Below are 23,902 nucleotides of genomic sequence, written 5' to 3' on the forward strand. Positions count from 1 at the left end.
TGGCGATCAGAATTGTGATATCTCACCACGCGGCGCTGCGGTTCGCACACCTGCCTATCGGGCCGTTTCCATGTTTGCAGCCTAGGGGGGGACGGCAGGAAATAAGCTTTCTGAAGCGTGCACCGCCCGAGCGCCGAAGTGCCGACCCTATAGGTGACTGCGCATGCGGCATTTATTTTGGCTCGGTTATCATGAGCAAAGATGACTTCTTTTTATTACTCTTTTTTTTATCTCCGCGATGGGTTGTCAAAAGGAGTTCGCGGGAACAATAGATGATAGCGCAGCTTTTAGCCAGTAATTTTGCTAGTCCGTGACAGTCCGCTGAACCCCCCTAATACTGTAGAATGGGAACGGCCCGGCACGCTCGTTATCAGCCTCTTCGCCACCCGCAGCGCCACGCGTTGCCATTCCGGCGCTCCGGTGTTCCGTCATGTGTGGTAATCTTTTTTACTCGCGACTGTACCAGGCTCCAAGTGCTTAGCGTCGTCGGCATCGCCGAGAAGTGGTTTCGGCGCATGGCAGCCTTATTTTACCGCTTCATTCCATAGAATATAAGCTATGATCCTAATTTCCTTCGGCGGAAAAAAAAGTTTGTTGGAGGCTGGTGAACCGGGGCCAAGGGACACAGTTTTAATGTTAATTTCCCTCGCTGATACGGCAAACATTTTGGCGCTTTGTCCCGAAGTTTCCACTTTAGCGCAGCACACCCGCGTCCTTCGCATTTGCCTCCCCTATATGCGACCGGGAACTAAACCCGCGATCTCAGGGCTAGTAGTGGGACGACAGTACTGAGCCACGGCTGTAGGTAGTGCGTTGAGTATCTTTGACGTCAATCTGGCTAAGTTTGCGGCCACCGATAGTAAACCTATTGGTCACCGATAGCGGTACACTGCAAACGGAAAAACACCCAGAAAGGAGTAAATGGCCAATCGCGTAGCGCACTCTCGAAAAGGAGTTTCAGTTACCCCTCAAAAAAAGGACTATTTGCGATACTCCTACGTACGGAGAAGTATTTTTGGTGTTCACTGAGGAGTAAAATTTTTCCTCCTCTTAGGAGGGGGGTTCTTTTGGGAGTAAATGTTGCGATCATTTACTCCCTTCAGTACCTGCTTTACTCTTACGTACGGAGAGGTATCTTCGGTGTTCAAAGGAGTACAAATTTTACTCCTCTTACAAGAAGGGTTCTTTTTGGAGTAAATGTTTTGATCATCAAGGAGTATTAATGCTCCTTTTAGTACCAGCTGTACTCTCACATATGGACAGGTATGTTTGGTGTTCAGAGGAGTAAATTTTTACTTTAAAATGGCACCAAATAGCAGTAATAAATGCTCCTTTTAGAGAGCTTTTCAGGAGTGTTTCCGCTCCTTTGAAGGAGTTTCTGCAAGGTTTTTTTGGAGAAAATTTCCTGTTATAAAGTTGCATTCATGATGCAACATAAGTATATTTCACTCCTTGAGGGGGCACAGAACTCGAGTGAATGCTTAAATCTAATTGCAGGCACTGAGCTGAAATAATCTTTAATTACTTACAGAACTGTTTACAATACTATTTACAATGCTGTTTACAACACTATTTACAATACTATTTACAATACTATTTACAACGCTATTTACAACGCTGTTTACAACGCTGTTTACAACACTATTTACAACACTATTTACAACACTATTCACAACATTATTTACAACTTAAGGATTTGCAGCAAACTCTTGATACATTTATGGAGAGCCACCTCCAAGACCCTTACACATGTTTATTAGGTCCAGTGACTTGATACGCGGCTTTGTGTGCTTTAAGTCCAGGAAGGCGTGCTCCATAAAGGTTAACATTCTATGCGCCTTTTGGGAGTATTCAATGTGGAATACCCGAAAAGATGCGAAGAGAGATGCCATCCCTGCATGCAGGGATAACACCTCAAAAAGGTGTTGCTTATCAACATAGAGGCTTATTCTGCCGTTAGTCTTGATGAGGCATGGAGTCAAAGGAGGCTCCTTCTGTAATGAAGATTGAAGCAAAACCACACATAATCAATTACACACCTTTAGGCTCGAAGCAATGTTCGCAGCAAGAAATTAGGCTATTTCATTCAGATAGACGTAGTTAAAAGTTTTGCTTGTAGCATTAGCTGCAAGCAAATAATTATGCTGCGCTAAAGGCCTCAGGGTGAAAGCTGATTACGGAAACCAAGCAGCAAGTACATATGAAGAGCGACATTCTTGAGAGGTGCACTAATGAGGACAAAAGAACGCAGGTAGATAGCATGATTTGGTGATTGCACTAGGGCTGGAATAGTCATGTTTAGTCAAGTTGTCAAAACTGTCATGCAAGAGCCGGGAGAACAGCTTACTTAGCTTAGCTTCCATTCTTGGCACTTATTCCAGAAATGCAGCAAAACTAGCACTGAACCTGGTGACATTTTTAAATCCACTGCTACTAAATTTAACGCCAGAAACATGAAACAATTGCTCCCGCACAGAAAGTGTCATGGCCACATAGTCTTGACAGTGCAAGGCACTGCGCACTACTAATCACCATAACGGTAGTCTGGCTAGTCAGTCTTAGTGTGCAGAGCACACAGAAAGGGCGGAGACGACTGCTGGTTGCTTTTGTAGAGCCACGGCCAGTACGATGTTTGCAGTGGACGCAGAACAGGTGGCACGTTGGCGGTGAACTCGCTGCTGCCACTACACTATCACTGTTACATCGCATTGTGTTGCCATATATCTTTATTATTGGCATGAAACTAAACCAATAGATCAGACACTTACTTCAGTTAAGACTACCTCAATTGGTTCCTTCAGCCGTGTCATGGTGACAGTGAGCAGCACTAGCAGGTCATTTTCTGCAGAAACAGTCATGAAGAACTTGTCAGACGGCAGGTTGAAATTTCCAACCAACAAAGTGCAAATGCAACATGCATCATTTTCGCGAAAGAAATGCCTGGCAGAAGATCTCACACTGCGACAAATTCAAGACCAAGGTACAGACTGACTGTAAACTAATAAGGTGAGAACAGGGCACACAGAAAAGCTAAATGTCATTTGTTAATTATGGCTCAGGTGTCCATGATCAAAAATATATCAGCTGTACTAGCTAAATACAGCCAAATTAACAATATACCGAGGCACAATAGGTGGAGACAATCACAACCATGTTGTTTTGCACTCTACGTTGAAGGAACCTTTGTATGATGTTCAATTGAATAAATTATTAAATGAGAAAACTTTTCAGCTATTGTGTTTTGGATGAAAATTGCAGGGCCAAATCAGAGCACATTCCAAAATGCTTCTAAATCATAGGCTCATTTTTATGTATGCTATATTTTTTTCCGCATGAAAAAAGGAATCCACGAAATAAGAAAATAATCGCACGTGGCTGTTCGCCACTACAGCAGTGCTCTGAAACGTGGAGTTCTGGTATGTAGCCGCGCTGGATGGTGTCGTTACTGTGATAAGGAAAACACTGGAATGGGCGTGCGGGGCAAAATCAAAAGTAACATCTGCCCTGGTCGCGCCCCTTGGCTGAGCCCCTGCCCCGAGGTCCATGCCGGTGTGAATAAAGTCCTCTCTCTCGCGCGCACGTTCAGTGCAGGAAACAGTAGGCGCACTGGCTCGCGGTATCGGTATGCCGGTAGAAACGCTTTTAGTCATAGGTCGATTCGAAGAGTCACCAATTTCAGAAACGAAGCCATGCGTCGGAATGCAGAGACTCCAGTTGCGAGATAACTGACGCAGAACGCCGTCCGGCGAGTAGGTTGCAGAAACAGTGCGCCCGCTGTTTTCCGCACAACACGGCCAGGTCGCAGGTATTAGTTTTAATATTCTGCGAGCGCCCACTTTCATTCACGACACCATCGAGCGCGGCTCCGTCCACAAATTACACGCTTGATACCACTGCTCTATCGGTGCTGTCGGGGTGAGTGAGCGTACTATACTGCATCCCGCATGGTCGATAAAGTGAATATGCATGGCCGCATGGTCATAGGCATGGAGGAAGGAAAGAACTTTGAAAGTACAGGAGAACATTGGAGTACAGACACCTAACTTTTCGGTGCGTGGTTTTTTTTCTCTCTAGTGATGCGCAGTGCAATAGTATACATGGATTACCATGTGGTATTCGCCTACGATCGATAAATAATTTATAATCGAATTTCTCTCTCTCTCATGCTGTTTCGGTTTCAACAGCCGAATGCCGTCTGTTGCGTCGAAGAAGTGTTTGGATCACGCAACGCTTAAAAAAAACTGCGATATAATCGCTGCTTTGTTAAAGAACCCGCACTAGCCTAAATCCAGCCTGATCCAACAGCTAGAATGACAACGAATCAAGCAGCAGCAATCACATCGCAATTTTTGCATGCCTCTCGTTACATAAACGCAACTTTGACGTCACAGTGGTTGTAACCGAAACTGAAACAGCACGAGAGAATAATTTGATTATATATAATTAAGAATAGGAGAAAATGTGCCACCAGAATTAGGTGTCTGCGCTCTTTTAAGTAGCGCAATGCGTAAAGCAACGCCCAGAGAGGGCACATCGCTACCAATGAAGAGCAACGCGACAGGTCCTGCTTCAGGATAGTTGAGGCACCAGCTTCCCCCCCCCCCTTTTTTAACTTTTTTTTAACTAAAAATCCCAGCTATGAGATGCGAACTATAAAAAAATGAAAATTTGTTTCGACGAAAGGTGACTGCCTATTACAGAGCACAGTAGGTCGTGTTACAGAGGGGCGCCATATCATCATCAGCAGCAGCCGCGTTCGCCGCGTTCACATGGGCAGCGCGGGCGGCGCGGGTGCACGAGATAGTGCGGGTGTTTACATGCAGGCTATGTTCTTTCTTTCCTCTATGATGCAGACCATAGAGGAGGGCTGTTGTGTGTGGAGTGGTGTGCGAAAGCAGCAAGCGTTGCTGGTCTGCGAAGCGTGAACCGGACTCAACACGAACGCTCGAGCGCGTGTCTTCCACTGACATTAGCGCCTCCAGGCCACGGCCACTTGGTCTGAGACTATGTTAGGGTGGAAGCAGAGCACCAGCTGTCGGTACTGTATCTGTCCTCGCATCGGCGAGCGTGGCTTCGGCCGCTTGTCTCTTTTTTGAGCAGCGTCCGCTCCAGCGGACGCAGTTGTTGCTGCGACGCGCGTCTTTTCTTTCCTTTTTCTCTTTCATCTGATCTTTTAACTCTCCTCTATCTGCACGTGGCAGCGGTGCTGGCTTGGCTCGAGCCAGTAGGCAGGCCCGTGCAATTTCCTTTTCATCCTTCTCTCAGTCACAACAACAACAACAGCACCAGCTGCCGCAAACACACCGTGTAGCGTGGTCCGAAACAGAGCGCCCAGCGCTCAGCAGCTGTAATGTCAGTGCAGGGCGCGCACTCGAGCGTTCGTGTTAAGCGTGCTCTCGGCTGTACTTTTAGTGATGCCAGCGTAGATAACAGAGCAAATTTATGCGGCGGTAAGCTTGTTTTGTACGTGTCAATAGATAGCGCAAACTCCCCCTGCAGCGTGGCAAAGCGACGGTGCCAGCGGCAGACGAATGTGGATGTGCAGCGCGCTCCCTTACTCTTCAGGTTAGTAAGAATTTTTTTTTTATGAAGAAATAGCTGAGTAAATGGAAGTGCTGGCTCGCGACGAATATCGTGTCTATTGTCCTGACCTCAGTGTCCCTTTAACGTCGCAAAGCAACTCAGGCTATGAGGGACGCCGTAGTGAAGGGCTCCATAAATTTCGACCACCTGGGTTTGTTTATCGTGCACTGACATCGCACTGTACACGGGTCTCGAGAATTTCGGTCTGTTGTCTTGAAGATTACTACTAGTGTAAAGCGCGATATGTGCAGACGCAAAACACAAGACATCCTACTGCTGAAGCTAGAGTAACGAAGGGGTACTAGAAAACGACTCGTTCTGTCTGCAGGAAACAAGATTGCATCCAGCAATCAGTGAATCAATGATAGAGGTAACTGCAGCTTCTTGCAATGCCTATTAAGTATACAATTGTGCAGTTTGACCGTGCCATACTGCGACAATTGGCACTTTGCACGCCGTCTTAAATAGCGCCTATAGTCGCATACAGCTCACTAATGCAGCGGCAGATACTCTTCAAAGGCGGTCCTCCAGTTAATGGTGTCGAGGGATTGTCAAGACGTTGCAGTAAATAAAATGCTATAGAGCTACCTGCCAGCCATTGGAGTGTCACACTAGGAGATTAATCGCTATGTCATGAGAAATGGTCAGTGCTCTTGGCCGGACGGACTCCTTTCAGGAGCATTGGCCACCGCGTTCTTCAGTTGGACCTGACTATAGTTCCCCGACAGCTGCCGTGACTGTAATGATGCACTCAGTCTATTAGAATCTTTCAGAGATCTCACTTGATTTAAGCAAGTGCTAAAGTGTAGTTATGTGCGGTGTACTGGTTTTATGCTTGAGAATTCTTAGCCGCAGAAGGGTTGAAATGCGGGCCAGTTGGTACATTGTAAACGAAAAAAAACCAGTCACACAAGACGACGGACAAGATTCGACGGACGGATTCTTAGCCCTCGAGCTATACAGAGTCTTATATTCGGTATACTGCAAATATTTTTGGAGCATGAGACGGTGACCGAATTTTTGGTGACCCATTGCATAAGGGGTAGTGCAAACCAAGACAACGAACAAAGAACAGGAACACATACCATAGCCGATAACGGTGTTTTGAAGGATGAAGCTTAGATTGGGAAAGGACATCTACGCCATTGCAGTTGCACCGACTGGAATCCTCTTTACTGGCAAGGCGAGATACATGTTGCACGCAGGAGAGCAGTTCATGCGAAGACCTCCAAAGTCTCCCTTGCAAACCTGGGACACAGGGCCAAAACATGCTCGACGTTCTGTGGAAGCGTGGCACCTTCAAAGATGTATACTTTGTTGTCTTTTCTGAACCTCTTAAACGGCCAGAGGGAGCAAAGTTCCTTGAGCTGGAAATGCCAGAGGATTTCAGTTGTTACAGGGTACGGCTAAACGATTTCTCAGGAGGCATGCGTAATGATGCCATTTAGACTTTACAATTTTGCATACCTTTCGGTAGTGGCCGTGTAAGGGTTGTAACTGATGAAAAGTTGTCGGACGCCCTGAGGTAGGATACTGAAACGGATACGGAAGGCAATAGAATGTGCTCTATTATTCTATCAGAGGTGGCATAAAAACGTTGATGTCACCTCTGATGGCATCGGCGTTCTTTCCCACTGTAAGCCTCGTCCTTCAAAAGTCCATGTTAGCACCTGTGGTGTGCGTATGCGTTCTTTCTTTTTTGTCGTATTGGTTTGCCCTAGCCCTCATGCCATGGATCACTGATAGAGACTCGCCCAGATTTCCACCTTTGGGTCATTTATATATCTAGTTCTTCGGGTGTCTTTTTCTCATGTTTTCTAAGACCCGTGCGTGACCGCGTCCCTCACTGCTGTCACCACACAGCACATTCTATTGCCTTCTGTATCTCTTCAGTATTATACCTCAGGGCGTCTGACAACTTTCCATCAGTTACAACCCTTACACAGGCCACTACCGAAAGGTATGCAAAATTGTAAAGTCTGAATGGCATTATTACGCACGCCTCCTGAAAAATCTTTTAGCTGTGCCCTGTAACCTAATGCTGCAAAGTGTCAACTTCGAGAGAATCTTCTACTGGCCGTCCAAACAACTGAAATCCTGTGGAATTCCCAGGTCAAGGAACTTTGCTCTCTCTGGCCGTTTAAGAGATCCAGAAAAGACAACAAAGTATACATATCTGAAGGTGTCACGCTTCCACAGAACGTCGTGCATGTTTTGGCCGTGTGTCCCAGGTTTGAAAGGGAGACTTGGAGGTCTCCGCATGAACTTCTCTCCTGTGTGCAATGTGTATCTCACCTAGCCAGTAAAGAGGACTCCAGCTGGTGCAACTGCAATTGTGTTGACATCCTTTCCCACTCTAAGCCTCATCCTTTGAAACACGTGTTAACAGCTGTGGTATGCGTATCCATTCACTGTCCATAGTCTTGGTTTATGCTACCCCTCATGCCACGGATCACTGATACTGACTTGCCCAAGTATGACTTTTGCCTGCTTGTTTTTTTCTTTCGAATGATGGGTTAGACATTAGTATATGTGGATCACCCTGTCATGTTCCCCAAAATCACTAAACAATTTGTCATTAAGTTTCTTATGATGCTGTTACGGTTTCAGTTTCAACAACTGAACGGTGTCTGTGACTAGTCTTAGAGGTCACGTGAGGCATAAAAAAGTACAGTATAATCGTGGATGTAGATTTAATTCACTACAATACTTAAGCCAGCCTGGTTCAAGTGCTGGAATGAGACCAATCGGCATATCAGTGGTTATATCGCAGAATTTTTTATGCCTCATGTGACCTGAACACTTCGTACGCTTCACAGCCGTTGTTTGGTTGTTGAAGCCAAAACAGTATCAAGAAAAAATTCAATTAGAATTTATTTAGTGGTTCTAGAAGAATATATGGGGTGACTGGTATTCTAATGTCAAACGCATCATTACGAAGAACAAAATATACATTTAAAATTAGATTTCTGTAATCATTTAATGACTAGTTGCCAATGAAGTGAGCACTGTGTCTTCACACACTTCTTTGGCAGCTGTTCAATGCCTTTGGCACATATAGGGGAGAAAAATTTAGACATCGGCACTTGTACATTGAGCTGAGCATAAAGGAGCTAAAATATTGGCGAATACTCGGGCCATGCATGTTGTGATGCATGGCTAATTGATGTAAGGCACGCAGCTTCAGTGGTGCAGGACAGAGCGAATGGCGAAAAGCCAATTACACACGGTGTGCTGCCTTTCGTCGTTCTCCATGTACACTAACATGGCGGCCATTGAGGCTCAAGTGAATACCCCCCATACAGTGGTTTATCACTGATGTTGGGATAATCATGTTCAGAAGCTGAAAACGTACTGCGAGGCTGGAAATTCCGGTAATTGTGTGCATACTTAATGACGGAGCAGTTCATGCGATACTTTTAGAGGATTGGGCTTAAAAGGAAAAAGGTCAGTAATCAAAGCAGAGGAAGTTTGTAGACCGCAGATGCCAACTAGCGATTCACAGTGCACACAGTGCTTTTGCTGTCGGACAGTGCAGCTATCGAGGCATCTTTGTGGGGGACCACAGTGTTCCGCTACAGTTTTTCATCACGCTCCCACCAGCAGTAGCACTCATGAAAAAAAAAACTGATGAATTAGACGGTTTTTGTCAGGTCTACAATTTGGCACTGTAATTTGCCGAGAACACAATGGGCGCAATTTTTTTTTCAGTTTATTTAACTATTCATTGAACAAAGTACAGGTTGAAGTTGCCTCCATCTATAATGCTGCGGTGTAATTTTAAACCTTGGCAAGCTAGCTCGGACACCTGATATAAACCCTACACATTGCCTTTTGCCGTAACTGGCCAGCATGGAAACCTGCATTGGCATGCATTTCCAAGGTGGCACTTCTGAAAAGATTCACATGCACCCTTTCATGTCATCTTGTCTTTTAGAATAAAAGTGCAACGAAAATAATTGAATTGTGTTATTGTAGTTACCATCTCCTTGCTGGGCCAATGCTGCGGCTTCATGCTTCCACGAGGATCTTGCGCAGCGACGTAAAACCACCCTTTATGGCATCAGCAATGCTTCTCTTGAATAGGATATCAAACTCCATCAAGAGCTAAAAAAGAAAAGAGCGCATTTAAATCAATGCACAATATAATAAAATGCTGAACGTACCGATGCTTGAGTTGTCAGGAAAGGAAAGAGGAGCAAAGCATCTGATATGCTCATAGTCCGGAGCTCCTGATGGCGCCTCTGAGCCGTAGCCAGCAAGCCTGGTCGCAGTTCACTGCTGCCTGCAGCCAGGTTTTCTCTAAGCCACTCATTGTGGCTTTCGAGTGACTCCATTGTTTCTCCGTAAACAAAAAGGTGGCTGCAGTCCTGTAATGAAAAGAACGAGTTACTCCAATAAAGTGGGGTCAGTATGAGCACTTTAAAGGCAATCTGGAATTGCTTTTTTCAATTCATGTCACAAAATCGCATTCATCTTCTTCCCACCTTACTACCCGCTAATAACTTTTCCGTAAACTAAAGGCAAATGCATCACACAAAAGTTCCTTACTACTTTCCATTTCAATAAATACTTACAGGAACATTTTTCATAATAGTTAGATGGCAGGAAGGGCTCCGGAAATTTTGACCACCTGGGATTCTTTAATGTGCACTGCACTGCACGATGTCAGTGCACGTTAAAGAACCCCAGGTGGTCGAAATTTCCGGAGCCCTTCACTACGGCGTCCCTGATAGCCCGAGTTGCTTTGGGACGTTAAACCCCATCAACCAACCAACCTACCAACCAACCATTTTCTGAGTTGTACCAGCTTTTAAAAGCCGAAGCAAAGGGAGTGGCTTTCAGGCACATAGCTCTACTATGGTGGGGAAGAAAAAAAGGCACACCGTACAGCAAGATTCTTGATTAATTTGAACTGCCTAGGGTTCTAACATGCACAGAAACCATAGTGCGTGGACTTTTCTGCATTTTATCGCCATCAAAATCCGCCAAAGAATAGATCCAGCGGAACACCTTAGCCGCTACACCACTTTTATAGGATCCCCATTTTTTAGATGGCCACTCTTCTGTACCATCACTACTTTATTATTACCATGCAGTCTTTAAATGAACATCATAAAATATTTGCTGTTTAGCTATTAGTAGCCCCACTTTCAAAGCAAACCTTTCTATTGTAGGTCCAGATGCACCACAGGATACATTGATAGGCAGGAATAAACATGGTAAATCGGAGTGGCTATATACTGAACTGCGGCATGCCTCAAAGCTGCACATGTGCCATTTTAGACTGTAGTAGAGGGCTGGAAATTTCGGCACTCAGAGTTGTTTCATCCTGAGGCAACTCATGGGCTATGTGGGACTCTGTAGTGAAGGGCTCTGGACTAATTTAGACCATCTGGTATTGGAGTGGCATTGCAAAGCATGTGGAAATTTTTGCGTTTCGCCTCCACCACAATGCAGCCACAGTGGCCAGGATATGTGCATAGATATTAAATGGCTGAACTGCCTCGTGAAGGTACGTGAAATAATAATGCAAATGTTAACATAGCACACTGAGCATAAAGAAATTCAGTGTCTGAAGGTTACAAGAAACAGCAGGTAAAAGAGTAGTTCATCTTGCATAAAGCAGAGTATTATCATTTTTAGTTATTACCAAGCTAGCAAAGTGGTCAGGATCCCCCAAAACCACCCTACTCGCATGTGTAATAAAGTGGACTTTGCCGCCAGCCCTGAGAGTCAGCACCGACACAATCGAAACATAGTAACATACTATTAGCTGGAAATTTCTAACAGGAAACAAGCAGAAGCAAAAACTCACGAAGAGGCGGCATAATTTCTTGTTCGCTGCCTCCGTGTCTTTTTCACCCCCCCTTTTTGCAGCTGCGCCCGAGTGCTTTCTTTTTTTTGCCAGCATCTCTTCTGTGATCGTCTCTGTTTTCCTCCTCATATTTTTAAATTTGTTTCACAGGCCTAGCACCCATGATTCCTTTAAAAAAAATTGGACACAAAGGATCTAAAAAAAAGTGTTTAGACAAGTAGGGATTCAAGGAACGTGTATCACCCTAATCTTGCAAGCATGCAACCCGTGCCAACATCAGGTGCCTATGGAAACATGATAACCAAAGGTTTGCTCATGAGTGCTTTTAGTATTGCACTGGCAAGAAGGTACAGGACCAAAATGTGACACTCTGCAGTTAGTTTTCTGCAAATGTGTATTGCATTCAGATAAAAACAGATGAATCAGTTTTGCTCACCAAAGAAATGAATGTGGGTAGAGCTTGCCTCTATGGATTTGTACTGATGGCGCTATTATCGATTTGCACAAATTATTTTCTGACGAGTGCATGGTTGATTGTGGTGTCACATGGAAAAGACACTTGTACGTTGCTTTTAAGTACAACACGTACAGTACATGACCTGAGCATTTTTGGAGCAAGCGAATGTATTGGCAAAAGGTTCAGCATCTATCGAAACTATCCGTGTTAAGTGGGCATTACTGATCAAGCTTCCCATGCTCATACTGCCCTCAAAGAGTGCTCGCCTCAAGCTTCATTATCACACACTAATATGGGCCACCAAATAATTGAAACCAAACTCTCTTCAAGTGTTGCAGTACAGTTAAATTTCATCAAAGAAAACTCACAAACTATGTGTGCTCACCAAACCACTTCCGTTCCCAACTCGATCAACTAGATGCGGATATTTTTGTAGAAGCTTTTCGGCAGCAACACGGTACAGTGTGCGGGATGGGTACCTAGAACAGAGGTGAAATGTTGCACTATGTTAAGTGGAAATAAGAGTACTACAGGCTATAGCGATAAATACTGCTGTGATTTGCATGCAGTAAATGGTAGTTCACAATTTTTGCTGACAGTATTTAAAGACATCACACTGCAACAATGCTAGCAGAGCAGCAAGAAATGCCAAGGAATAGTTTGAAGCACCACATACCATGCCCGCTTAAAACATTCCTGAAACAGTTTATCAATGATAAACCGTCTGACGTGGCCACTGATTGGTGTCTGCCGCTTGAGGACATCCTCATATGGTGCCAAGGACGGCAAGGTAAATCCCATATAATCGAATCTGTCCTCAAATGGTATGGCATTCACGTCGTGCACAATGCTGCCACTGCAACACAGTGAAGGATACATACAAGTCAGTTATTTTTGATATACATCAAGTTTGACACATGTGGCACACAATTCACAACAGTCACCTGTCACCTACCTATGTGTCTTGTCTGTTTTTTGTGCCTAAAACTATTTAATTATGAACCAAAACCAACTAGCCCAGCAGCAAGTGCTCTTACACTTAACAACCTTCACTGCATGACATACTAATGAACCTTTCCATTACATTGCCCAAGCCTTTAAATGATGGCCTCAAGACAGCCTTCGAAAACAGTTCCATGTCTTGCCACCCTTGCTGGTGACAGTACTTGCAGTCACTGAGAATAATACAGGATTGTTTTATATATCCTAGATACCAACATATTTTGCGGGTGCTGTTGTAAATGCTGTATAGAAAATGCGCTCTACAAAAGACAGGGTGATGGTGAAGTGACTGCTTGCTCTTTACACATGATAAAGGAGCCTTGTAACCAACAGCACCAATGTTTCACCAGCAATAGGTAGCAGCTGTGCTGAACTATGCCTGAAATGCAGCATACAGCAATACAAGGTGAGGTGAAGCAGTACCACAGCTTTGATAGAAATCGGAGCTAGTATCACAAAAGAAGGTACATTAGCATGTGTAATGAGAACCAGGTTGCCAGTAAACCTTTATGCTGCAGTGATTGTGTAATGATCAATGAGACAGTGATTGGAAATATTTTAAGTTTCCATTCACAAGCAATAATGGAATGCGCCAGGCAGGCTGGGGTTCTAAATGCACTACTGCTCGTAACTTCTTTTCCAATTTCATTCCTGTGGCCTGGATCACCAGTCATTACTTATTCTGGTAAGATGTGCTTTTTCACCACTTCCACTATATCACTGCACATCACAAACTGTTCTGTTCCCAGAGTGTTGAGCATTACCGCTATGTTTTGCATGCTTAAGTCCTCCATTTCGCATAGCAATTCTTCCCCAGAGTTACTCAGCAGGGCAGTGCCATCAGCAAATTGGAGATTATTAATGGGTTCTCCAATAACCTTTATTTCTAGCTGCTTCCAGTCCGACGCCCTGAATACCTCTTGCAAATGCGTGGTGAACAGCTAGTAGTGGAAAAATCTTTTTGCCTTGCCTGACCCAACACCGTTCTTTGATTGGTGTTTTACCATTGTTACTGAGAACTAGACACTCTGTGAAGAGAACACTACAATCAGGTTATGGAGAAATGCACAGATTATTAAAACACCACCACCAACACCACTACCACCACCATCAGCCTAACTACGTCCAAAAGTAGGACAATGGCCTCTCCCACATTCCTCCAGGTAACTTTGCCCTGTGCCAGCTGCGGCCACCTTACACCTGCAAACTTGCTAATCTCATCTTCCCACCTGACTCTGATGACCCTGCTGCACTTACTTCCTCTTGGAATCCACTCTTACCTTAAGGGACCATCGGCTATATTGCCTCCGCGTTACATGATCTACCCATGCCCATCTTTTCTTGATTTTGAGTAGGATATTATTAACTCTAATTTTATTCCCTGACCCATTGTGCTCTCTTATGTTTTCTTAATATAACACCTATCATTTTCCTTCCCATAGTTCGCTGTATTGTTCTTGATTTAAGTCCAGACCCTTTCAGAATTCTCCTTGTTACTGCCCTATAGGTGAGTATCGGTAAGATAGAGATGTTATATACTTTCCTCTTGAGAGATACCGGTAAGCTTCCATTCAGATATGAATGGCTTGCCTTTCCTTTTTTAATTTCTCTTCCTCCTCCTCCTGTCAAGTGCTCTCCACCCCAACCTTTTCCTAGTTATTTCACTCTTGTGGTTTGGGTCAGCTTTTACTATGTGTCCTAAGTAGACGTATTCCCTCACAACTTGCAATGCTTTGCTGCCCATCTTGAACTGTTGTGCCCTTCCGAGAGTATCAAAGGTTTGTTCCTGTTAATTTTTGGAGCACTGATCCTGATTTGCCTGTTCAGGTCCTCATCGTGTTTTGCAATTTATTACCCAATTTACTTAGTGAAGCAATATCATCAGCAAATCAGGTAATAATAAGGTATTCTCCATTAACTTGTATCCTGAACTCCTCCCAGTATGGTTCTCTGAATACCTCCTGTACACAAGCGGTGAATACTGCTGTACAGATCATGTCTATCTGCCCAACCCTTTTCCTAATAGCAATTATTTCATCACTTTCTTCATGCAGAAGGGCGATGGCTGTGCATCTACCAGATATTTTCTATCACCTTTACATGTGCCTCTTCTACACCTCAATTTCACAATTCCAGCATGACAGCTGACATTTCTACTGACTCAAATGCTTCCTAATCATCTGTCAAGGATACGTATAGTGGCTGGTTATATTTGTGCATTTCTCTTATCAGCTCATTGATGGTATGAATAGAGTATATTTTCGGGTAGCCTTTACAAAAGCCAGCATGATCGCTTGGTTGATTGAAGTCTATGGTTGCTCAGGTTTTATTTCTGATCACCTATGTGAATACCTTGTAGACAGTGGGCAGTAAAGATGATTGGTCTGTAGCTTTTCAAGCCCTCCACATCCAATTTTAATGAACTAAGTGTGAAAAGGTGTTAACAAACAACATCCTACATAGAGCACATGCCTGACAAGGTGATAAGCCTTGTATGAGGCATTATGTGGGCTTTCTAATATTCCATGATGCTTGGTTCTTGGTGGCACACTAGCAGGATAAGTCACAGCTCTTGAAAATGTATGCTCACCTTGCATCAACCACCTCTGCAGAAATGGTCTGCAATGGGCTGCTGGATGCACTGTCACGTGTACTCTGTATTGAAAAAAGGCACACATGATATGCTGAAACAGTGCCTTCCAGTTTCATTGCTGCAGTGATTGATTTCTCATGGAATGTACAGGCTTGGCCATAAGTAAACGGAGCACGCTATTGCGTTCGAAATGCAATCACGCTTTCTCCATTGGTAATGAAGAAGCATTGTTTGTCTACAAGAAAGCTCACCCACCTCCGCTACCAGCATGCGCGTACCACTCCTGGAAATTTCAATTAGGTGACGCGTGGAAAATATTCGAAGACAGTTGCGTGCTCCATTTACTTTTGTCCGCGCCTGTACAGGGAGGCCGGAATGAAACATATGCCGGAAACATATGCCATACTTTTCTACTTTGCAACAAGGTGTTCTTTAACAACGGCTTTTTGATTTGAATATGTACTTCAGTAGAACCTTTACCTAGAAACATGAATCAGGTTTGTTGTACTCTACAGCTAAAAGTGCTTGTGCGTTTTTTTGTGGCCTTATTGTACCTAATAAGTACGCATAATTTTGGTGCCTATAGTTGAGGGAGTCTGAAGGCTAGCACTGTTGGTTTTCACTTCAAAGGCACAATGACTACTCTCTAGAAGTGCTAACAAGCACAGGTGTATCCTCTATCTGGCATCTATAATTTTTGTTCTTTGCCTGCACTGTAGTGGTCCTGTTCTGGTTTCCACATCCCATTTTATAGCTGTCACTTAGCCCATGCAGTGTGTGCACTACAGTAAAGCCACTGTTCTAACTTTGTTTTATATGAAGTAATGCATTTCATATCAGTTGCTACCTCACAGCCTCGCACTGTTCATGCCAGTGTAGTACTCACATCTATGGGAGGTGTCACCTTCCTTGTGACCCTGATTTTAGCTTTATTGCTAATAGGTCCACCAGGCTCAAGGTCGATGAAGTCTTCCAATTCTGCATCATACATCTGGATCTGAAAAAAGAACAGTTTGATCATGCAATGAATTACGTACTCTGTGTGCGGTAAGCTCATGCAAGAACTATATTCTCGCAATGCTACTTGAGTTATGCACTCTTTTCATGGTAATGCGCGAGATATGTAACACATCCTGCACTAGAGCAGTATATCTTGGGGAATGCTATGCAAAAAAACAAAAGAAACGGCATAGGCATGAAACGAACATCAGTTATATTCACAGGAGTTGACACTGTTACACGGTGCAAGACCTCTGTCCCACTTGCCTGTGAGACTACTGGTATCATTTCATTCACAATTCATAACTGCGCTATCTACCAACAAAGTTTCATGCATCTCCTAGAGGTGTATTTAACTTAAAATCATGGGGTGCTGTCCGTGGCTACAGATTCATTAATGCTCCCTGTCAAACTCAAGCCCCGAGCAAAAAAAAAGACGTTCTTATAGACGATACCTTTAAGCCATTTTTGAAGGTGATCAATAACAGCCGGTCTGATTTTCAGAATGTCTTTTGCAGTGCAAACACCCATAATGTCGAGGTACGACGAGGTAACATCCTTTTTTTTGCTCGGCACTTGAGTTTGACAGGGAGCATAAATGAATCGGTAGCCAACAGTGAAGAGACTGCGTCCCGTGATTTTGAGTGAAATACATCTCTAGGCAGTGCACGAAACTTTGTTGGTAGAATGTGCAGTGATGAATTGTGAACAAAATGATACCACTATTCTCACAGGCAAGTGGGAACCAGAGGTCCTGAATAACATAACAGTGTCAACTGCTATCTAGATAACTGATGTTCATTTCATTTCTCTATGTCCCCCGTTTCACTCCTTGCACTCCATTCACCAAGATGCATGGTTCTAGTGCAGGATTTATTACAACTGTACGCATAGCTTACTATCGTTTCACGCAGAGAGAGGGTGTGGATGATGATCCTTTGCGATCACAAAAATGAACAAGGGAGGGGAAAACCTCAGGTTGCTTGAGCCAACGTTTCGACAAGGGGACTTGTCTTCGTCTGGGCAAAGCGTTCATAATTGGCAGGGATTAAATAGGGCCTTCGCTCCGAGGAGGAAGGCCCCCGGGGTGGGGAAGGAAAGTGGTGTGAGAGGGGATATGTGTCAGGAAGGGGAGGGAGGTGAATCTTGATTCTTTAAGCTGCAATAGTGGAAAAACTTATATCCAGGAGGTGTGTAATGAACAAAGGCTTTGAAGGGGCTGCGACGGGGGGTTGGCGCTGGATGGACCTGAAAAACTCAGATAAGAGGATTAGTCAGCGTGGTACAGGGAAATGAGAACAAGGCAAACAAAATAGGCTGACCCTGGAAGGAGAAAGAAATGGGGGGAGGGGGGCATTCCCAAGGAATGAAAAGGCAGGTGGGGGGGGGAATGGCCCGAGTTCAGAGAAAGCCAAAAGGTGGGGGCGGAGGGGGTAACAGGAATGTCATGGTTTCCGAGAACTGGCAGTAGGGGATTAGGAGAAAGAAAAAAAAGTGAACAAAGGGAGAGGGTGAGAAGGCCGGAAATGTGGTGGAAGATATGACGTGGGAAGGGTGCAAAGAGCGATAGTATACTCAGAAGTACTTGTATTTGGGCCTGTTGGTTCATAACTTTTCAGGAGGACACAGGGGCGCAACAAAAGACCCGGACATAGAAGCAGACAGGGACAAGCCCTTGTCCCTGTCCACTTCCACGCCCGTGCCCCCATCCCGCCCCTGTGTCCTCCTGAAAAGATAATATACTTATGCGCGGTTCTAGGAAATGGTCTGAGCACGTGCAAGACATTTGTTAATATAAAATTATGCAAACCCTGGAATGTACCTGAGAGATTCCAGGTTTCCTCTGGACATGTTAATCCCTGTTGGTTGCAGTGTTTTAAATTTGTGGATTAGGAATGCTTCTCTGTATTTTCTGTCCCTAGTCGATTTGAAGCCTGACTGAAGAATGCACAATTTGAGTTCGTCGAATTTGTGATGGCGTTGATTAAAATGGGTCGACACTGCCTTCTGTTCATTCCGTGTTGTGTCAGCCCGGTGCCCGTTTATTCTGGCACTCATTGTTTGCCCGGTTTCCCCGATATATTGTTTCTGGCAGAAGGAGCACTGGAGCATGTAGATAATATTGGACGATGTGCAGTCAAAACTAGTGTTTATATCGAAACTGAAATCGTTTGCCGTACTTTGAACCGTAGTGTCCCTTTGTAAATGTTTGCATGTCTTGCATCTAGGTCGAGAGCATGAAGTTACTGTCGGTGGTGGTTTCTTACCGAGCCTAGCATGCACCAGGATGTCCTTCAGGTTTGTGTTGCGTCTGTATGTTACTCTTGGTGCGTCGGGAAATATTTTCTTGAGACGGTCGTTACCAGTTAAAATGGGGTGGTATTTCCGCAGGATATTGTTTATGTTTGGAAGCGCGTTTGAGTATTTCGTTATAAGTGCAGGAGGTCGTTGACTGTTAGCTTTTGTTCGTTTTTTAAGAACTACATCTCGTTTCAAAGTGGTTGCTCGTTGGAACGCATTATTGAGGGTTGTCTGTGGATGGTTTCTGGTGATTAGTGTGTTTTTTAGCGAGTGTAGGTGTTTCAGGTAGTCGTCGTCGTCGCTACATATTCTTCTTAGTCTCGTTGCCTGTCCTACGAATATACCTTGTTTGCAGTGTCTTGGATGATGGCTAGTGAAATCTAAGTATTGTTGTCGGTCACTGGGCTTCCTGTAAAGTGTGGTTTTGAGCTTGCTATTTTCTAAACGGACAGTGGTGTCAAGGAAATTGACTTGCGTTTTCGAGGAGTTGAAGGTGAATTTAATGCTAGAGTGGCATGAATTGAAATGTGTGACGAATGTCTTTAGGGTCTCAGCGCCATGCTCCCATATCATGAAAATGTCGTCTATGTAACGCAGGTATATAAGTGGTTTTTTTAGAAATGAATTTAGAAGTTGAGATTCTAGTAGCCCCATAAAAATGTTCGCTTAAGTGGGTGCGAAGGGAGTGCCCATGCTTGTTCCAAATACTTGAAGGTAGTAAGAAGAATCGAATTCAAAGTAGTTGAGTGTTAGTACCAATTCAAGTAGCGTGAGGTACACTTCATCTTATCTGAGGTTTTCAGGTCCATCCAGCGCCAACCCCCCGTCGCAGCCCCTTCAAAGCCTTTGTTCATTACACACCCCCTGGATATAAGTTTTTCCACTATTGCAGCTTAAAGAATCAAGATTCACCTCCCTCCCCTTCCTGACACATATCCCCTCTCACACCACTTTCCTTCCCCACCCCCGGGGCCTTCGTCCTCGGAGCGAAGGCCCTATTTAATCCCTGCCAATGATGAACGCTTTGCCCAGACGAAGACAGGTCCCCTTGTCGAAACGTTGGCTCAAGCAACCTGAGGTTTTCCCCTCCCTTGTTCATTTTTGTGATCGTTTCACGCGTTACTACAAACTTGATTTTCTATGAAAGGGATCCATAACTGAAGTATCATTGTGAGAATATGCGGACATGTGATGGAGGAAAAGGACTAGAAAGCATACGACATGCTACACAAGTAACAACAGGGAAAAGGAGGTTATGAGAGCACCAGAAAAAAAATAAAAAACTGAGACTGCTAAGTGGAGGCAAAAAGTAGAAACAAAAGATTCAGTGTGTGAACACAGAGCTGGTAAGAATGAAATCTGAAAGGGTAGACCTTCTATTTGAGGCTAGATCTGGTCGCCTTAGAACCAGGCAATAGAGAAGCAAGTGTGAACAAGGCAATATTATTTGTGAAGCATGCGGGAGCAGTTAGAAAACATTAAACATATTATGGTAGACTATAAGACTATACAAGCAAATATCAGAGAGGACATAGCGTTCCAGCAGTTTTGGTTTCTAGGGGTAGTGAGAAAAAATTACATCAGCTGTAAAGACGAGCAAGAGAAGACTGGAGTATAGCTTACAACATAAAAAACAGCCTTTACTGGAAAAAAAAAGGAATCGGAACAGGATTAAGTTTAAAAAGGGGGAAACGGGGAGGGCCAAGTACAAAACAAATAAATAGTTCACCACTTTACTATGCAAGGTGGCACTCGCTAGTGCCTGTACAAAAGGGATGCAAATGTATTTACTGAAATGACTAATACGTCGGCCGGACCTCGTTCATTCTCGTTAAAGGTACGGCTGACTCCAGGTCCATGACTAATGCCGCGTCCAGTGCATACAGGGTGTTTCGCGTAACCTGAACCACGGATTAAAAAAGAAGTGACGCATCAGAACTGGTTGAAACTAAATGCATATTGTTTTCCGTCTTGTGGCGCTCCTCGGAGTATTTTTTTAAATTGCACTTAATTTGTTACCATCGATTAATTATGCAAAAAAAAATTTAATATTCACCATAGGATCACTTGTGTTTCGTTGTATTGCAGGGGGGGTTACTAAACAACTGATCCAGTTTTTTGTAGTACGACATTTCTACGTGGCTCATTTTTCCAGAATTTCAAGAAAGCCCGCGAAATATGAAAAAAACCACGTGATTGCGCTGTTGCGCTACCGTATTGTAGCGCTGCCAAGCGCGTCCTGAGTGAACGAAGCGTGCACGCTCACCGTCTCGAAGTGAGCGGCCGGCGCCGCTCTCGGCATTGTCTTGAAATTGCAAGAGCACATTCTACCTGAACGCGGAAAGCGCGCGCCGTGATCTGCGATAAGTGATAAGCAGCCTTCGACAACCAATTCAGACGGAGTTCTACTGAACCATCGCATAGGCAAAACAAAAAAGGAAGGGAAAGCAGTGGAGTCGCCTATTTTAAGGTAGCCACCATTTTTTCTATAATTTTGCAGCCTGTCGAACTGAGCGGTGGCCGCTCACTTGGGAATGGTCAGCGCTCACGTTTAGTTCATTCAAAACACGGTTGGGAGTGCTGGAATATGGTAGCACATGAGCTCAGTCACGTAGCTTTTTTTCATAATTGGCTTCGGAAATGCATTGCTGCAAAAAACTGGATCGGTTCTTTCTGAACCCCCTCTACAACTTAAGGGAACGCACGTGACCCGAAAGTGAATAATACCAAATTTGCATACTTAATCTCGGCTAATTAAGCAGAATTAAAAAAATATTCCCTGAAGAGCGTCACACGGCGGGAAACAATATGTCGTTCGTTCCGCCCAGCTCCGGTGAGCCACTGTTTTTAAATCTCTGGTTCATGTTACGTGAAACACCCTGTATATGCGCCAATGCTGCTCGTTACGCGATCTTATGTGCAAAGCTTCTGCATTGCAAGGTGCACGCTACATTCGATACTTTCGAGAAGCTGAAAAGAGAAGTTCGCCCATTCTTACACAGGGTGTTCCAGCTAACTTGGACCAAGATCTATAAAAGAACTAAGCGCTTCTCAGAACTGAAATCGCGTGGATGTTGTTAAGGTTTATCTAAAGTTACAGTACCATTTTTTCGCTCCTCCTATTTGAACAATTAGTCGAGATAAATAAATTTACTTTTTAAATATAGCTTGAAACGTTCAGGCGTCAATAGGAAAGTTGTGGAGCTCCACAAACATTGTCCAACCCAGGCGCTTCCAACGAGATAGACTTAGCGTGGCTGTTTTTATTCGGGAAAAACGGAATCCCACGGAGTTTAAAGAATACCACGTGATAGCGCGCTCCATGCGCCCGGATGCGCGCGAGTACAGAGCTCTCATCCGTGCTTTGTAAGAAACATCACCCGCTTCGGGTCTTTCGTGCTGCCCAAGACAGGGCTTCGCGATGTGCTTGGTTCCAAGATAAGCACCAGTGGGTACGGGCGGCAATGGAAAGAAAGCGCGGCTCTTGTTTTTCGGCGTAATTCACACGACGTTATCAGGCTTGTTATATGCTTGTTTACTTGTTGGGATCTTGATCCCAAATTCAAACTCATGAGATTGTCATCGTTCCTCAGCTTGCATTCTGCTAACGTGAGTGTGCAGTTATTACCGCAGAAACGGGAGCCGCGCTTTCTTTCAACTCCCGCCCGTACCCACTGGCGATTATCTTGGAACCAAGCACATCGCGAAGCCCTGTCTTGGGCAGCACGAAAGGCGCGAAGCGGGTGATGTTTCTTACAAAGCACGGGTGAGAGCGCTGTAATCGGGGCGCATCCGGGCGCACGGAGCGAGCTGTCACGTGGTATTTTTTAAACTCCGCGGGCTTTCGTTTTTCCCGAATAAAAACGGCCACGCTAAGTCTATCTCGTTGGAAGTGCCTGGGTTGGACGGTATTTGTGGAGCTCCACCACTTTCCTATTGATGCCGGAACGTTTCAAGCTTTCTTTAAAAAGATTTATCTCGACTAATTATTCAAGTAGAAGGAGCAAAAAAAAGGTACTGTAACTTTTGATAAACCTTAACAACATGCGCACGATTTCAATTCTGAAGAATGCTTAGTTTTTTTATAAACCTTGTTCCAAGTTAGCTGGGACACCCTGTATATCTGGCTGTCGCTCAATCGGCTCCCCGCAACCGGCTCCCCGCAACCGGCTCGCCACATCAATCGCCTCAAGTTCAGGAAGCTGACTTCAGCACACGACAGAAAAGCTCATGAGGCCATATATGTTGGCTTGCAAATATCCAGGAGTAATTTTGCATTTCGCACGATGCAACCAAGCGACGTACTGCAAACGGTCCCAGCAAACCAAAAACCTCTCAGAGACGTCTAGCTAGACGTCTCTGAGAGGTTTTTGGTTTGCTGGGGTGCAACCTGAGGATCCGTCTTGGTGCTTGTATTGTGTGTAGTAGACATGTAAGCAGTTCATTGCAGGGTGCTCTCGAAGTATGCGGATGCACCGATCACCAGTCGACCTATTCCGGGCAGTGAGCATATATGTTCTTGAACCATTATACCTATCCTCCAATAGGCGGTAATTCCGAGGAGCGCAACTAGAATCCGCCCGACATACTCGGGAAAAGAATGCTCTAGGTCCGTCCTACATACCTCTGGCCACACCCTACTGGTCGGATTCGTCCGGCGTTCCATCGATCGAAACAGTATGTTTTGGTCCGGCATCGCCACCATCGCCACATAGTGTAGAATTTTTAATTCTCACCGATTCATGGAAGCACCTCACCTAAACATGGCATAACGCAAAAGTTACCATAAATTCCACCTTTGTGCGAAATTCGAGCGCTACCAAGCCAGCGGTTTGGCAGAGAGAATTTTTCTCCGATTTTCAATGAAAGGCGCCGCACTCGTATTGCTTTTCAGCAGCCTAAAAAACGGGAAAGTGAAGAGTGTCTTCCACACTGTCGATGATTATTCAGTTGTTTTCAACAGGGAAGGGTAGGCCATTCAGTGCGAAAGCAAGATCCGACGTATGCACACTGAATGAAAGGGCTGATACCACATGTGTTGACATTTGTTTTGCTAGTAAATGTGATGGCGCCTGCTGATGAGAAACCACTTCTGCCTTTCAACTTGAAGTAGCCGAACCTTGTTGCAAAGGCCCCTGTTACATTTCAA

The 23,902-nt window shown here is 44.6% G+C and overlaps 1 pseudogene; it reads right to left on the reverse strand.

The window, feature by feature from the left end:
• Positions 1-872: 872 nt before the first annotated feature.
• On the reverse strand, positions 873-21,055 carry LOC149355935 (sterile alpha motif domain-containing protein 3-like; annotated as a pseudogene).
• Between the last annotated feature and the right edge of the window lie 2,847 nt (positions 21,056-23,902).

The sequence above is a fragment of the Amblyomma mixtum genome, chromosome 3 (assembly GCF_055824585.1).
Source record: "Amblyomma mixtum isolate Tamu chromosome 3, ASM5582458v1, whole genome shotgun sequence".
In the NCBI taxonomy this organism is placed as follows: domain Eukaryota; kingdom Metazoa; phylum Arthropoda; class Arachnida; order Ixodida; family Ixodidae; genus Amblyomma; species Amblyomma mixtum.